General features: G+C 39.2%; 1 protein-coding gene across 2 annotated transcripts in view; it reads right to left on the minus strand.

The window, feature by feature from the left end:
• Window positions 1-16,539, minus strand: part of NIM1K (NIM1 serine/threonine protein kinase) — a 71,211-nt gene that overhangs the window by 36,389 nt on the left and 18,283 nt on the right. The window lies entirely within an intron of this gene.

Raw genomic sequence — 16,539 nt, forward strand, 5'->3', positions numbered from 1 at the left:
AAAACCTAGAAGAAATGGACAAATTCTTAGAAAGGTACACTCTTCCAAGACCAAACCAAGATGAAATAGAAAAGATGAATGGACCAATCACAAGTACTGAAACTGAAACTGTGATTTAAAAACTTCCAACAAACAAAAGTCCAGGACCAGATGGCTTCACAGGCAAATTCTATCAAACATTTAGAGAAGAGCTAACACCTCTCCTTATGAAACTATTCCAAAAAAATTGCAGAGGAAGGGACACTCCCAAACTCATTCTATGAGGCCACCATCACCCTGATACCAAAACCAGACAAAGATACCACAAAAAAAAGAAAACTACAGGCCAATTTCACTGATGAACACACATACAAAAATCCTCAACAAAATACTAGCAAACTGCATCCAACAATACATTGAAAGGATTGTACATCATGATCAAGTGGGATTTATCCCAGGGATGCAAGGGTTCTTCAATATCCGCAAATCCATCAGTGTGATACGCCACATTAACAAACTGAAGAATTAAAACCATATGATCCTCTCAATAGACGCGGAAAAAGCCTTTGACAAAAATCCAACACCCATTTCTGATAAAAACCCTTCAGCAAGTGGGCGCAGAGGGAACCTACCTCAACATAATAAAGGCCATATAGGACAAACCCACAGCGAACATCATCCTCAATGGTGAAAAGCTGAAAGAATTCTCGCTGAGATCAGGAACAAGACAACGATGTCTGCTCTCACCACTACTCTTCAACATAGTTTTGGAAGTCCTAGCCATGGCAATCAGAGAAGTCAAAGAGATAAAAGGAATCCAAACTGGAAAGGAAGACGTAAAACTATCTCTATTTGCAGATGACATGAGACTATACCTAGAGAATCCTAAAGACTCTACCAGAAAACTTTCAGAGCTCGTCCATGAATTTGGCATAGTCACAGGATACAAAATTAATGCACAGAAATCGATGGCATTTCTATATACTAACAATGAAAGATCAGAAAGAGAAACTAGGGAAGCAGTCCCATTTACCATCGCATCCAAAAGAATCAAATACCTAGGAGTAAACCTACCTAAAGAGACAAAAGACCTGTACTTGGAAAACTAGAAGACACTGATGAAAGAAATCAAAGATGACACAAACAGATGGAAAGACAGACCATGCTCTTGGATTGGAAGAGCCGATATTATCAAAATGACTATACCACCCAAGGCAATCTACAGATTCAGTGCAATCCCTATCAAATTACCAAGGACATGTTTCACAGAACTCAAACAAAATATTTTAAAGTTTGCTTGGAAGCGCAAAGACCCAGAATAGCCAAAGATATCCTGAACAAGAAAAATGGAGCCGGAGGAATCAGGCTCCCTGACTTCAGACTATACTACAAAGCAACATTCATCAAAACTATATGGTACTGGCACAAAGACAGAAATATAGATCAGTGGAACAGGATAGAAAGCCCAGAATTAAACCCATGCACCTACAGCCAACTAATCTGTGACAAAGGAGGCAAGAATATACAATGGAGAAAAGACAGTCTGTTCAACAAATGGTGCTGGGAAAACTGGAGAGCCACATGTAAAAGAATGAAATTAGAACACTCCCTCTTAGCAACACACACAAAAATAAACTCAAAATGGATGAAAGACCTAGATATGACAAGACACTACAAAACTCTTAGAGGAAAACATAGGCCAAAAACTCTCCAACATAAACAACAGCAACATCTTCTTAGATGGACCTCTTAGACTAATGACTTACAAAAGTAAACACATGGGACATAATTAAACTTAAAAGTTTCTGCACAGCAAAGGAAACCCTAAACAAAACGAAAAGACAACACAGAGAATGAGAGAAAATCTTTGCAAATGAATTGACTGACAAGGGATTAATCTCCAAAATTTATAAATGCTTCCTACCACTCAATACCAAAAAACAAAAACAAAAACAAAAACAAAACAAAAAAACAACCCCTTCAAAAAATGGGCAGAAGATCTAAACAGGCCACATTCATCTTTGGAGATGTCCAAAAAACATATGGAAAGTTGTTCAACATCACTCATTATTAGAGAAATGCAAATCAAAACCACTATGAGGTACTATCTTACACCAGCCAGAATGGCCATCATCAAAAGGTCTACAAACAATAAGTGCTGGAGAGGGTATGGAGAAAATGGAACCCTAGTACACTGTTGGTGGGATTGTAAATTGGTGCAGCCACTGTGGAAAATAGTATGGAGATGCCTCAGAAAACTAAAAATAGAACCACCATTTGATCCAGCACTCCCACTCCTGAGCATCTATCCAGAGAAAAACATGACCCCCAAAGACACATGTACTCCAGTGTTCATTGCAACACTATTTGCAATAGCCAAGACATGGAAACAACCTAAATGTCCATCGACAGAGGAGTGGATCAAGAAGAGCTGGTCCATATACACAATGGAATATGACTCAGCCATTAAAAGGAATGAAATAATGGCATTTTTAGCAACATGGGTGGACCTAGACATTATCATGCTAAGTGAAGTCAGACAATGAGACAGCAACATCGAATGTTTTCACTGACATGTGGAATCTGAAAAAAGGACAGACTGAACTTCTTTGCAGAACAGATACGGACTCACAGACTTTGAAAAACTTATGGTTTCCAAAGGAGACAGTTTGGGGAATGGGGGATGTACTGGGGGTGTGGGATGGAAATCCTATAAAATTGGATTGTACAACTATAAATGCAATAAATTCATTGAGTAAAAATACAAAATAATAAAAAAAATAAAAAAAATTTTGGCTATGCCCATGGCATACAGAAATTCCCAGGCCAGGGATCAAACCCATGCCACAGCAGTGACCCCAGACACAGCAGTGACAATGCCAGTTCCTTAACCTGCTGAGCCACCAGGGAACTCACTGGATCTTATTTAAAATGTATAATTAGGAGTTCCCATTGTGGCTCAGTGGTTAATGAATCCGACTAGGACCCATGAGGTTGCGGGTTCAATCCCTGGCCTCGCTCAGTGGCTTAAGGATCCGGCGTTGCCGTGAGCTGTGGTATAGGTTGCAGACGCGGCTCAGATCCCACATTGCTGTGGCTGTGGTATAGGCTGGTGGCTACAGCTCCGATTCGATCCCTAGCCTGGGAACCTCCATATGCCGCAGGAGCGGCTCTCGAAAGGACAAAAATAAATAAATAAATAAAATAAAATGTACAATTACTTTTAAAATTAGAAATGTATAATTAGTAATTGTAATTACTGGAGTTCCTGTCGTGGTTCAGAGGTAACAATCCTGACTAGTATCCATGAGGATGCGGGTTCGACCTCTGGCCTCACTCAGTGGGTTAAGGATCTGGCGTTGCCATGAGCTGTGGTGTAGGTTGCAGAGGCAATTTGGATCTGGAGTTTCTGTGGCTGTTATGTTGGCTGGCAGCTGCAGCTCCAATTTGACCCCTAGCCTGGGAACTTCCATATGCCACAGGTGTGGCCCTAGAATAAAAAAAGTAATGTAATTACTAATTGTATAATAGTAATAATAATAATAATAAATAATTACTAAATGTATAATTAGTAATGTATATTTCTAATATATATATTATGTAGAAACATATACATATTTATGTAGATGATACAGATTTTTTTTTTGTCTTTGTTCTTTTAGGGGTGCACCCATGGCATATGGAGGTTCCCAGGCTAGGGGTCTAATCAGAGCTGTAGCCACTGGCTTACACCAGAGCCACAGCAATGCCAGATCTGAGCCAAGTCTGTGACCTATACAACTCATGGCAACGCCAGATCCTTAACCCACTGAGCAAGGCCAGAGATCGAACCTGGAACCTCATGGTTCCTAGTCGGATTTGTTTCCACTGAGCCATGCATATAGATGATAGATAAATAGAAAGAAAGTATGCTGGTCATGGACAGAAATAATTTCTGAGACTTCAGATTTTGGTTTTCTGGCATCTCAAAAGATTTCAAATTATGTAAACAAATTCACAAATACTTATTGAGGATATTTCATATGAGAGAAAATAAGCTGATATTAATAAGAATGTCATTGTCATTTAAATAACTATATTCACTTAATTTACTGTTGAGTAACAAACTAATTTCTTTTTTTTTCTTTTCTTTTCTTTTTTTTTTTGTCTTTTTGCGATTTCTTGGGCTGCTCCCACGGCATATGGAGGTTCCCAGGCTAGGGGTCGAATCGGAGCTGTAGCCACTGGCCTACGCCAGAGCCACAGCAATGCGGGATCCGAGCCGCTTCTGCAACCTACACCACAGCTCACGGCAACGCCGGATTGTTAACCCACTGAGCAAGGGCAGGGACCGAACCTGCAACCTCATGGTTCCTAGTCGGATTCGTTAACTGCTGCGCCACCACGGGAACTCTACAAACTAATTTCATCAAAGAAATTCCATTCTTACTTTTCAAGTAATATTGTTTATCTAAATCTCATTGGTTTGAAGTTTTATTATATTTAATTTGGTAAAATTTGTTTTGCTTTATAGTTACATATAAGCTATAAGGAAAAGGAATTTTTTAATGTATTTTATTGAAGCACAGTTGTTTTACAATGGTGTGTTAATTTATGCTATATAGCAAAGTGATTCTGTTATACATATTTATACATCCTTTTTCATATTCTTTTCCATTATGTTTTATCACAGGATACTGAATGCAGTTCCCTGTGCTGAAGAGTAAGACCTTGTTGTTCCATTGTATATATAATATACAGTTTATACCTGCTAATCTCAAAACTCCCAATCCATCCTTTCCTCACCCATCCCTGTCCCCGTTGGCAAACACAAGTCTGTTCTCTATGTCTGTGAGCCTGTTTTTGTTTCATAGATAAGTTCATTTTTGTCATATTTTAGAGTCCACATATATGTGATTTCATGTGATACTAGTCTTTCTCTTTCTGATTTACTTCACTTAGTAAGATAATCTCTAGATCCAGCCAGGATGTTACAAATGGCAACAATTTCATTATTTTTTTTATGACCAATATTCCATTGGGTATGTGTACCACATCTTTATCCATTCATCTGTTGATGGACACTTAGGTTGTTTCCATCTTGGATACTGTGAATAGTGCTGCTATGAACATTGGGGTGCATGTATGTTTTTGAATTATAGTTTTGTCTGGATATATGCCCAAGAGTGGGATTGCTGGATCATATGGCAATTATATTTTTAGTTTTTAAAGGAACCTCCATACTGTTTTCCCTAGGGGAAAATTTACATTCCCACCAACAGTGTAGGAGTGTTCCTTTTTCTCCACACCTCTCTAGCATTTTTTATTTGCAGACCTTTTAATGATGGCCATTCTGACTGGTGTGAGGTGGTATCTCACTGTAGTTTTGATTTGCATTTCTCTAATAATTCGTGATGTTGAATGTCTTTTCAGGTGCCTGCTGGCCATCTGTATATCTTCTTTGAAGAAATGTCTATTTAGGTTTTCTGCCCATTTTTTGATTGGGTTGTTCAGTGTTTTTTATTGTTGAGTTGTAAGAGCAGTTTGTATATTTTGGAAATTAAGCCCTCATTGGTCGCATTGTTTGCAAATGTTTTCTCCCAGTCCATAGCAGTTGTCTTTTCATTTTGTTTATAATTTCCTTTGCTGTACAAAAGCTTATGAGTTTGATTAGGTCCCATTTGTTTATTTTTGCTTTTATTTCTATTGCCTTGGGAGACTGATCTAAGAAATCGCTATTCCAATTTATGTCAGAGAATGTTTTGCCTATGCTCTCCTTTAGGAGTTTTATGGCATTATATCTTATATTTAAGTCTTTAAGCCATTTTGGGTTTATTTTTGTGTATGATGTGAGGATGTGTACTAACCTCATTGATTTACATGCATCTGTCCATTTTTCCCTGCATCACTTGCTGAAGAGACTATCTTTTCTCTGTTGTATATTCTTGTCTATTTTGTCAAAGATTAATTGACCACAGGGTGTGGGTTTGTTTCTGGGTTCTTTATTCTGTTCCATTGACTCATTTTTCTGTTTCTGTGCCAATACCATGTTGTTTTGATAATTGTAACTTTGTAGTATTGTCTGAATTCTGGGAGAGTTATACCTTCTGCTTTGGTTTTTTCCCTCAGGATTGCTTTGGCAATTCTGGGTTTTTTATGGTTCCATATAAATTTTAAAATCATTTGTTCTAGTTTTGTGAAGAATATCATGGGTAATTTGACATGGATTGCATTAAATCTGTAGATTGCTTTGGGTAGTATGGCCATTTTAACAATATTAATTTTTCCAATCCAAGAGCATGGGATATCTTTCTATTTTTTAAAATCATCCACAAGTTCTTTTACTAGAGTTTTATAGTTCTCAGCATATAAGTCTTTCACCTCCTTGGTCAGATTTATTCCTAAGCATTTTTTTTAATGTGACTTTAGAAGGGAATTTTTTTTACATTCACTTTCTGATATTTCATTGTTAGCGTAAAGAAATGCAACCAATTTCTATGTGTATATCTTGTATCAAGCTACCTTGCTGAATAGGAAAAGTAATTTAAGTGGAGTTTTACATTTGTACATTTTTCAGTATCTTTAATGTAGCATATTTATTTTTATTTTTTTAAATTTTTTTGGTTTTTAGAGCTACACCTGAAGCATATGGAGGTTCCCAGGCTAGGGGTCCAATCAGAGCTACAGCTGCTGGCCTACACCACAGCCACAGTATTGTGGGACTCAAGCTGCATCTGAGATCTAAGCCACAGCTCTCAGCAATGCTGGATCCTCGACCCACTGAGCGAGACCAGGGGTCAAACCCACATCCTCAGGGATAATAGTCAGATTCGTCTCTGCTGTGCCATGAAGGGAACTCCGAATTTTTACATTTTACATTTAAAAAAAATTTTTTTTAATTTTAATTTTTTTACTTTTTAAATTTTTAATTTTTTTAAATTATATTTTAATATAGAATGTTTATCTGTACTAAAATAATTTAAGTCCAGGGAGTTATGAGAATTTTATTTCTTTAAACATAGTCGTTACATGACAAGTTTGAGAAACTGCTTTAGAGGGTGATTCTCTCAAATCAAAGAACCAAATGGGGTCTTGGAATAAGCACTGACTCAGAGAGCGAGGTCAGTGTCATGACTTTCCCATTGAATGTCTGTCAGCCCCTAAGCAAGTCCCTTCCCCCCTTCTGGGCTTCAGTGTCTTTACTGGCAAGTGAGAGTGTTGGACCTTATGATATCTAGAGTTCATTCCAATCCTGACCTGAGATTCTCAGTTTAAGCAGTAGAGGATGAATTCCAAAACATTTTTGAAAAGCAAAACAAACAAAAACAAAACAAAGCAAAAAAGCTCCCAAAGTTCAAGTGTCATATTGCCCCCTTCTGGACTTTTGTAGTATTCACATGAGTGAGATGAAAAACCCAAAAGCCTGTGTGGCTGAAATATAATAGTTCAAATCCCTCTCCTTCTCACAAACAAGTTGGAAAGCCAGGTTTGAAGGTTTTCTAATAGAAGTATTAGAGACAACCCAGGAAAGGAGAAAGGGTAAAGGACACTAAAGGAGTAGGTGTTGACATGGGGGTGGGACTGGACTCAGGAGAGTCTGACACACAGTTTTATCTCCGTTATTTCTTCAATAGAATAACTATTATTAACTATCCTTTATCAAGCGCCTACTAGTGCCAGGAACCAAATTTTTTAATCCTTCTGACACCTTTTCCAGCCAGGCCTAGAATACCTGTGCTCTGAATGCTTCCTGCTTATTCTCACAATGTTGTCCCTTTTCCTCTTTAAGTTTTCCCCATCCTGTGAAGATGGCTCCCTTCCCATCTCCTCTTAACCACACTGCTACTATCCTGTGGCACCTGAGATCTGTATCCCATAATCCGTTCCTTGACCTCACCTTTCTTACATCTCCTTTGTGTGAATCAAGCCTCCTTGAGAGCAGTGTCCATGGCATCATGTCCATGTGGTTTGGTAGTAATCTCTCATATTTACTCTAAAGTAGGAAAACCAAGCTTCTGATTTTCTTCTTCAGACTTGCTCCTCTCACATCTTGCGGACTGGCAACACATCCTGCTAGCTGAAGCCGAAACCTTCGACTCCTCTTTTTACCTTATTTCTCACGTTCGACCTGTCACCAGATTTTATAAGCTCTGCTTTCAAAATATATCCAGGACACCACCCTGCTATTCCATTATTATCCAAACCACAATCATCCATGATCATCCCATTATTACCATTGAGTCCAAGCCACCATTAGGTTTTGATTGGATTATAGTTATAGTTTTTTTAGCTGGTCTCAGAGCTTCTGGTTTACCTGGCCCCTACCAGTCAGGTAAGACAGAGGCTCTAAGACCAGCTCAGACATGGTCTGTTCCAAGCAGAGCATCCAGAAAGATCCCTCTAAAAGATGGCAGATCACGTCACCTCTCTATTCAAAACCCTTGGAGGGCTTCAATTCTCAGAGTAAAAGCCAAGAGCCTTAAAATGGCCTTCAAGGCTCTGTCCAATATGGTCCTATTCCTTTTGGATGTTGCTTTTCCAGTCTCCATCTCATTCCAGTCCAGTTACACTGGTCTCCTCGCTTTTACCTGAGGGCACCAGGCCCTCTCCTCCTTTCTGCAAACTCCTACTGAGCCCTTAAGGATCATTCTGGGTGACACCTTTTTCAGGAAGCTTCAGGTGAGGTTTTATTTTGTACTTCCAACATCTGTGGCTAATACTGTGATTTTCTCTACCTCTTTGTACAATTATGACTTCTATGTGGGCTATCTCTCTCATAAATCAGATTATAACTTCCTTCAGGGTAGTGATCATACTTGACTTATTTAGACTATATTCATAAGAGCTACAGTAATCAAGTTAGTATGTGAGGATAGACCAAAAGATCAAAATAGAGTCCAGGAACTAACATACATATTTGGCCAGTTGATTTTCCACCAAAGCACCAAGCCAATTCAGTGGGGAAAATGAACTCTCTTTTAACAAACAGTACTAGATCCATAGTATGTCTGTGTAAATGAAAGTTAAATCTTGACCTCTATCCCACACCCTACACAAAAAATAATCTGAGATGGATCATTGACTTAAACATAAAACCTACGACCATAAAATTTCTAAAGTGTACAGAGGAGACAACAGGACCTTGAAGTAGGGTGAGTTTTTTGGTTTTTTGTTTGTTTGTTTTTTGTTTTTTGGCCATGCCCATGGCAATGTGGAAGTTTCCAGGCCAGGGATTGATCACACACCACAGCAGTGACCTGAGCCATAGCAATGACAACACCAGATCCTTTAACAGCTAGGCCACCAGGGAACACCAAAGGGCAAGTTTTTTAGATTGGATACAAAAACTACAAGCCATAAAAGGGGAAAAAAATTGATAAGTTCAACTTCATCAGAATTTAAAATGTCTGGGTATCAAAAGATACCATTAAGAAAACCAACAGACGGGTGGGATTGTAAATTGGTGCAACCACTGTGGAAAACAGTATGGAGATGCCTCATAAAACTAAAAATAGAACTACCGTTTGATCCAGCAATCCCACTCCTGGGCATCTATCCAGAGAAAACCATGACTCAAAAAGACACATGTACTCTGATGTTCATTGCAGCACTATATGCAATTGCCAAGACATGGAAACAACCTAAATGTCCATCAACAGAGGAGTGGATCAAGAGGAAGCGGTACATATACACAATGGAATATTACTCAGTCATTAAAATGAATGAAATACCAGCATTTTTAGCAGCATGGATGGACCGAGAAATTATCATGCTAAGCAAAGTCAGCCGTATAATGAGACACCAACATCAAGTGCTTTCACTTACAAGTGGAATCTGAAAAAAGGGCAGACTGAACTTCTCTGCAGAACAGATGCTGACTCACAGACATTGAAAAACTTATGGTCTCCAGAGAAGACAGTTTGGGGGGTGGGGGAGATGTGCTTGGGTTGTGGGATAGAAATCCTGTGAAATTGGATTGTGATGATCATTATACAACTACAGATGTTATAAATTCATTTTAAAAAAAAGAAAACCAACAGAAAAATCATAGACTAGACTATATATCCAGGACTCTGAACAGTATCTGGCCTACAATAAATGCTCAGTTAAATATGTGTTGAGCAAATGTATAAAAGACTTAGCTCTTTTCTACAAAAACACATGGCTATTCTAATGGGTACAGCCAGTTGAGGTGTCACTACCCTGTGATTGTGGAGTGGGCAGTGCTAGAGGGGAAGTCTATTGTATTGGAGGAAGGAAAGGTATCAAAATTCACTAGTAGAAATAAAAATGTGTTGTCAGCAAATTCAGCAGACCACATACAGGTCACTAGGACCTACAGAAAATCAGACAAAATAAGGCATACCAGTAGAATAATCATAAGTAAATTAGCTAAAAACACAGGAAGAATTTCACCAAATGGAGTAGAAGGCATATGCCTCATTCTTGGTTGCCTCAGTAATGCTAATGATTTTATAATGAAAAATGTAGATGCTATAACTAGGAAATAAAGGTGAAGTTACAAGTGATTTACCTCAGATCTTAAGAGGATTGGGGAAGAGTTTTATCATAAACAAAAGATGGGGTCAGGAAGGGAAATTTGGGGATTAGGATAAAACCAATCCTGCAGACTTGGGACTGCATCTGGGCATGGCAGAGACCCGGGCTGACTGTCCATTCTGGTTTGCTACAGTTACCCATACCCATACTGTACTGGGCAGCTGTTTCATGTTATTTTAGATTGCTTCCCTGCTCCTGCTGTAACTAGGTCAGTCAGGCAATAGAAGTCTTCAGTATAATTATTTTGAATTAACATAGTTCTTTTTTTTTTTATCTTTTTAGGGCCGCACTTTTGGCACATGGAGGCTCCCAGGTTAGAGGTTGAATTGGAGCTGTTGCTGCCAGTCTGCGCCAGAGCCACAGCAAAGCCAGATTGAAGCTACATCTGTGACCTACACCACAGCTCATGGCAACACTGGATCCTTAACCCACTGAGCAAGGCCAGGGATCAAACTCAAAACCTCATGGTTCCTTGTCGGACTCGTTTCTACTGCACCACAACGGGGAACTCCAACATAGTTCTATTTTACTCTTAAAACCACCAATTATATGCTAATCAATACTCTCTTTTATTATTTATTTATTTATTTTGTCTTTTTGCCATTTCTGGGGCCGCTCCCGTGGCATATGGAGGTTCCCAGGCTAGGGGTCGAGTCGGAGCTGCAGCCACTGGCCTACGCCAGAGCCACAGCAACATGGGATCCAATCCGCGTCTGCGACCTACACCACAGCTCACAGCAACACTGGATCCTTAACCCCACTGAGCAAGGCCAGGGATCGAACCCACAACCTCCTGGTTCCTAGTCGGATTCGTTAACCACTGAGCCACAACGGGAATTCCCCAATACTCTTTTAAAGAGAGGCATGGAATGATCCAGCCAATGACTTCTCTGGGATCATTCAGGGTGGAAAAATCAAGATGAGACTCCTACTTATGATAAATTTATTTTCAGCCTACCAACATTCATCATTTAATGAGCACGTATTAAATACCTATTATATGCCAAAAACTGCTTCTTTGCTTGATGAGTTTACTGAGGATCTAATGTCCTGGACACTTACTGAGTGTGCATGACTTAAAATAGGCCATCTGCTGCTGAGATAAGCACATTGGGTACCAATGTTCACTGTTTGAAGTACATTCTATGTTTCTACTGAGAACATTGACTGGAAGGGACCTTGCAGTTCTACATAAGACAAATCTTAATTGTATGAGTGAATGGTACTTCAGGGGTCCAAGCAATGCAAGTGGGTTATGGAACACTCTGGTGGGGAGTAGGAGGGGAGGAGTGGTTCTTACATTCAGCGATGGAAATAAACATTCAATCTTTCTACTGTGTTTTTCTGATCTAAAGGGTTTTTTGTTTGTTTGTTTTGGTCTTAAAAGATTCTTTTATGATGCTGCTCTTTTACACGATAAAATCAATTAGGAACAATCATTAATTAGTGGGGGGTTTTGGGTTTTGTTTTTTGGTTTTTGTTTGTTTGTTTTTGGCTGCCCAAGGCATATGGAGTCTCCAGGCCAGGGATCAAATCCAAGCCACAATTGCAACCTAAGCTGCAGCAATGGCAATGCCGGATCTTTAACCCACTGCACCAGGCAGGGATTGAACCTGCATCCCAGTGCTCCCAAGATGTCACCAGTCCGGTTGCGCCACAGCGGGAACTCCCATTAATTGATGTTTTGAATGGCAGGAACAAGTCCCATTGTGCCACAGCAGGAACTCGCATTAAATGATGTCCTCTATTTACATTAGAAACATCACCTTTGGGGCCTTGGATTACTAATCCCATTGATCTGCCATAGCTTTCAAACCTCAGGCAGGGATGCGTTGTTATGAACCTAATTTGAAAGAAAAGCAAGTACTTTCCTGCCCTCTGAATTATCCACCCAGGGGGCTCTTCTCTGTTTGGTTTTATTTTATTTTACCTTTTTTTTTTATGGCCTCAACCTGTGCCATATGGAAGTTACCGGGCTAGGGGTCAAATCAGAGCCACAGATGCAGACCTACGCCACAGCCACAGCAATACTGTGAGTTTGAACCACATCTGTGACCTACACCACAGCTGTGGCAAGGCCAGATCCTTAACCCACTTAGCAAGGCCAGGGATTGAACTTGCATCCTAATGGACACTATGTAGGATTCTTAACCCCCTGAGCCACCACAGGAACTCCAGAGCCGGTTTTTCAAAGGTAAACAGCTCTTTGCCATGGTAATTACTTAACGAAATGAGACAAGCAAGTTGTTGCTTCTTAACAGCTCATGCTTAAAATAAATAAATACATATATACATAAGTGGTGCTACTAAGAATTTACCTAGGCAGGAAGGTAGTATTCCTTATATGAATTCCAGGAGGTAGGTACAAATACCTCAGTTTTATAGATAAGGGCACTTTAGTCAGCATAGGGAAGCCAGGCAATTCTGCCCGTCTGGGATTCAAGCCCAGGCAGGGAGGCTCCAATTTCAGACATCTTAACCACTACAGTGGGCTACACAGTTATTTTCAGTGCATTTTTACAACAATAAAGTAATTTTTATGTCTAGAATTTAAGATTTGGCATAAGGAAAGTTGACTGCTTTGTTCTATGCATCTGTAGCTTCATACAGAGAAAGCTTTCAATAAATGTCCTGGTGAATAAATGAGTAAACAAATGTAGACAGTCACAGGTTTTCTCTCTGTTGCCTCCGTCTATCACCAATAGTTTTCTTCTTCCCCTTCTCACTGCCCACCCTTCACCCTCAAACTTGGTTAATAATAAACTTATCCTGTGTTCCCTCAGCTCAATGCTAACCAACAAACTAGTACTTCTCATCCTTCAGTAATTGAATGTCCTGCTTAGGACACACAAAGGGAGCAGACAGTCCAGCTGGGATGTGGAATGCAAAGTGAGAATTCCAGAAGATGCACCAGTTTAAAGCCACAGGCACTGAGAAGAGGCAGAGTATGTGTCCACTTGGGGAACACAGGGACTCTAAGACTGAAATTCTCTTACCTCATCCATTCTCCAAGATCTGCACCACCCATAGGATGCTTCACTCACTCATTTAACATTTATTGAGCATCTACTATATATCAACACTATATGACATTAAATTATACAAATTAATAATTATAAAAATGTGTTTTATTTTTAGCACAGATAGATATAAAATTATAACAATAATAGCACAACAAAGGAGAAGAGTGAATAGAGCTATAAAGGAGTAAACTTTCTCAATCTCACTGGAATTAAGTTAATATAAATTTAAACTAGGTTCTGATAAATTAAAATGTGCATTTTAAGCCCTAGAGCAACCACTCAAAAAATAAGTAGTAATATATAGTCAAAAAAATAATTAAAAGTTGGCGCTCCCTAGTGGCCTAGTGGTTAAGGATCGAGCATCATCACTGTAGTGGCTCAGGTTCAATCCCTGGCCCAGGAACTTCTGCATACCACAGGTACAGCCAAAAATAAATAAATAAATAAAAACCTGTACATAGAGTTAAATAATAATAAAAATAATTAAAAGGCTATTCACATGCAGAAGAATGATGTTACCCCTATATCACACCATAAACGAAAAGTTAACTCAAAATGCATCAAAGATCCAAATATAGGAGCTAAAATTGTAAAGCTCTTAGAAGAAAACACAGGCCTGAATCTTCACAACCTTGGGTTAGGCAACAATTTCTCATATCTGACACCAAAAGAACAGATAACAAAAGAAAAAACAGATAGACTGGATATCACCAGTTAAAAACTTATATGCTTCAAGGACATCATCAAGAAAGTGAAAAGACAAACTACAGAAGAGGAAAAATTTTCTTGCAAATTATGTATCTGATAAGGGATTTGTATCTAGAATCTATAAATAAAATAATTCAGTAATAAAAAGGTAAATAACCCAATTAAAAATGGCAAAAGATCTGAATAGGCATTTCTCCAAACAAGATATACAAGTGGCCAGTAAGCACATATACATCATGAGCCATCAGGGAATGCAAAACCACAATGGGATACAACTTCACAAGCGCTAGGATGGCTAGAATGAAAACGATAGGTAATAACAGGTGTTAGAGTAGATGTGGAAAAACTGGAAACTTCATACACTGTTGGTAGGAATGTAAAATAGTGCAGCATCTTGAAAAACAATCTGTCAGTTTTTAAAACAGTTAAAGTTATCTTATAACCTAGCATTTATAGTGCTAGGTATATATCTTAGAGAAATGAAAACACATCCACACAAAAACATACACAAATGTTCATAGTAGTTTAACTCATAATAGCTAAAAGTAGAGACAACCCAAATATCCATCAACTGATGAAGGGATAAAGAAAATGTGGTATGTCTATACAGTGGAGTATTATTCATCAATAAAAAGAAATGCAATACTGATACGTGCTACAATAAGGACAAACCTTGAAATCATTCGCTATGTGAAACAGTTACAAAGGACCATACATTGTGTAACTCCATTTACATGAAATATTCTGAATAGACAAATCTATAGAAACAAAGTAGATTAGTGGTTGGCTAGGGTTTAGGGGGAGGAGTTGGGAAAGCTGGTTAAGCAGAGTAGCGTTTTTTAGGGTAATAAAAATATTCTAAAATTGACTGTGGTGATACAAATATGTACAACTCTGTGCATATACTAAAATCCACTGAATTTTACACTTTTTTTTTGTGAGGGAGGAGGGTTCTGCACCCAAGGCATGTGAAAGTTCCCCAGGGCTAGGGATCAAACCCAAATCACTGTAGTAACCAAAGCCACAGCAATGACAATGATGGATCCCCAACCTGATGAGCCATAGGGGACTCTGAATTGTATTTGTTTTTTTTTTTTTTTTTTTAAGGGCTGCACCTTCGACACATGGAAGTTCCCAGGCTAGGGGTCAAATTGGAGCTGCAGCTGCCAGCCTACGCCATAGTCATAGCAACGCAGCATCTGAGCCACATCTGTGGCCTATGCTTTAACCCACTGAGCAAAGCCAGGGATTATTAAACCCACATCCTCATGAATACTAGTTGGGTTCCTAACCCACAGAACCACAATGGGAACTCCTGATTTGTACACTTTAAATGAGTGAATTATATGGTATCTGAATTACATCTCAATAAAGCTGCTGGCAGTTCCCATTGTGGCGCAGCGGAAATGAGTCTGACTAGTATCCATGAGGATGTGGGTTCGATCCCTGGCCTCGTTCAGTGGGTTAAGGATCCTGCATGAGCTGTGGTATAGGTCAAAAATGTGGCTCGGATTCCTCATTGCTGTGGCTGTGGAGTAGGCTAGCAGCTGCGATTCAACCCCTAGCCTGGGAACTTCCATATGCCACAGGTGCGGCCTTTAAAAGCAAAATAAATAAAGCTGTTAGAAAACATTTAAAACAACTAAAGGAATTAAAATATTACACTAGAAAATATTCCTTAATGCAAACTATACAGCCAGCTGCCGTCAAATCTTTTTCTTACTACCTTGACCGTATTTTTAGATAAATACAACCTTCCAATTCCAGACCATTCCTGTTTCCTTTCTGCCATTCACGTCTCTGCCCACATCTTCCATTCCAGCTCACAGTCCTAACAGCTACCCTCCCTTTCAGAATTTCACTTAGATCTTGCCTATTGATCTTTGCTCACACTGTCCAAAAAGGCTGGAACAAAGAAATAGACAATCATGTAATGTTAACGGAAGAAGCCTCAGTGCTCCTCCCCTCTCACCCCTTCACTTTAGGGCTTAGGAGACAAGAGCCCAGAGAGGTTACATGACTTATCCATGGTTTCCAAGGTTTCCAAAATATTTTGTCTTCCACTCACCTCCTCTAAAAAGCCTTCATTCATTAAGCACACATTTCCTTATCTTCCTACCCAATCTTCGCAGCTTTACTGCACTACTGAACAGTATCAAATGCATTGATCTCAAGACGTCGTTCACATTTAAACTCAAATCTTGCAACCCAGAGAGGAAAAAAGCAGCCCCTTTTTCTCCATGGTTCCTATATCTGATGTCCCAGCTACTGCAGCTTTTTCTTTTTCTGT

This window comes from Phacochoerus africanus, chromosome 1, assembly GCF_016906955.1.
Source record: "Phacochoerus africanus isolate WHEZ1 chromosome 1, ROS_Pafr_v1, whole genome shotgun sequence".
Classification (NCBI taxonomy): Eukaryota; Metazoa; Chordata; class Mammalia; order Artiodactyla; family Suidae; genus Phacochoerus; species Phacochoerus africanus.